Raw genomic sequence first — 2,041 nt, 5'->3', positions numbered from 1 at the left:
GAAAGGTCAGTCAGTGTGCCACCATAGAAGGTAGCCAGGTTCAATTAACCAGGTGGAGATTGACTTACATTCTCATACTGACAAACACTCTCTCTCTTCTCAGGGAGTAAGAGACTTAGGTACGTATCTGACAGACCACAACAATTGTCTAGTAATGGCAGATGTCAAGTAGATCAAACCTCTCTTTTTAAGTCTAAAAGATTTTATTGTGATCAGATGTAACTTCAGAATCAAAATGTCAAGTCCTCTTGATCAAGAATTTTTTTTCTGAACTTCTTTGTGACTTGAAATCAAAAAGGGAGACTCCTGGAACCTTCCTTCCCAAACCCCAAACCTAATGCATTTTAACAAAGTCCAAATACAGAATTTATCTGCGGCTCCTAAGAGTCATGACTCAAGTCGAGAACATAGTCTATATTATCACTTGAGGAAATTTCAATCAAGTATTAAAATTGAAAAAGCAAAGGGGCTTTTTTGTTTTTAATTATTGTCTTTCTAACGATCACATCATTTGGTGGGGATATATATATTGATTTGGGCAAGCCCTATTCTTTTGAAAAAACGAAATACATCTCAAGTGAAATGACAAAAGAGTACTCCTTCATAAATGCTCGGAACTCTTTAATCTAAAAGGCTTAAATTATCAAGTGAGGCCCCGGAATAGTTTTTATTCTCTCACGAGTCACGATACACAGGATTAAAGTTGTTTAATCATCCCCGGAATAGTTTTGAAACAAGCAAGGATGGTTAAACAAACTTATAAAATCGAATCCCTGCGAATTTATCCCTGCCATCTCAGACTAAAAAATTACAAATGAACAGGACAGTTACTTCGTGAGTGAACAAAACAGAATAAAAGAAGGAAATAATGAAAAAGAGAAGAAGAATACAGCAACTGCAAAAACGGGACACAGTGAGAGAGTAAGAGAAGGAGAAGACATATTTCTCTGTTTTTGGGAGGAAGAAGTGAAATTAGATTTTGTTGATTCATTCACTTTACCAAGGACTGGCACTCTCAGAAGAACTCAACAGCTGCTCCAAATACTCTGTTCCTAGGTCCTCAAACTCCACCACATTCTCTGTCCGAACCTCTATCCCTTTGTTTTTCTTGCCGGTGGACTTCCGTCTCATGGAGTGCCTCCTCTTCAGCGCCACCACTGGCGAAACACCGTCTTCGCAACCGTACTTCATGTCTCGGAGTGATTGACGGACGTGCTCCACTGGAAAATTGAGGACTGCCATCGATCCACGCATCGAGAAAGCGGCTTGATCATAGGCCAGAGCCGCAGCCTCTGCACTATCGAATGTCCCCAGCCAAACCCGTATGCCGTGCCTTGTGGAATCCCTTATCTCTGCCGCGAATTTCCCCCATGGCCGTCTTCGAACGCCTCTGTAGGACTTCTCCTTGGTCTTGGGCTCTTCTTTCTGTTTGGAGCTCACTTCTTCGTCCTTAATCTGGGTGCGGAATTGGGTCTCCGATGACTCTCTGGCAGCCTCTGCCAGAACACCCAAGAGTAGCATCTCTTCCGAGTCATTCTCATTGAATGGGAGGAAACTTTCATTGAAAATGAGCCCATCCCATGAGAAGTACTCCGGCGAACCCAAGGAAGATTCCGGCGAGAATTCATTAGAATTTTGGGAGGACTGGAAGAAGGAAGAAGAATCCGATTGGAAAAAAGAAGAATCCATCTGTGGGTAGCAGTTGTTTTTTTTCGTGGGGGGGGGGGGGGGGTTGAAGTTGCTATTGCTTCTCTGATCACTCTTGGCTGTTGTAGTCCATGCCCATTTGAAAAGATTTGGGAGACCAACCCCTTTTATATACCCAAAGACGAGGAGGATTCAAAGCAAGAAAGTATAAAAGAAAAGAAAGTGAATCAGCCAAGGAGGATGTATTGGAATGGGGCCCGTTTGGCATGGTTTGATGTGGTGCCCCTAATCGGACATGGATGGTAGCTATGCTAGTTAGAGATGTTATTTTGCACGTGGGTCAAATGACGCACGGCGGCCAGGTCAGAGCAGCATTTTTGCTGATCTCACCATG

General features: G+C 43.0%; 1 pseudogene across 1 annotated transcript; it reads right to left on the bottom strand.

The window, feature by feature from the left end:
• Positions 1 to 510: 510 nt before the first annotated feature.
• On the bottom strand, positions 511 to 1,783 carry LOC104600859 (ethylene-response factor C3 pseudogene; annotated as a pseudogene). Its single transcript, XR_016084170.1, has one exon. The product of XR_016084170.1 is annotated as an ethylene-response factor C3 pseudogene (transcript).
• Between the last annotated feature and the right edge of the window lie 258 nt (positions 1,784 to 2,041).

The sequence above is a fragment of the Nelumbo nucifera genome, chromosome 3 (genome assembly GCF_055504915.1).
Source record: "Nelumbo nucifera cultivar China Antique chromosome 3, China Antique-T2T, whole genome shotgun sequence".
Lineage (NCBI taxonomy): Eukaryota > Viridiplantae > Streptophyta > Magnoliopsida > Proteales > Nelumbonaceae > Nelumbo > Nelumbo nucifera.
This window is presented reverse-complemented; position numbering and strand designations above follow the sequence as displayed.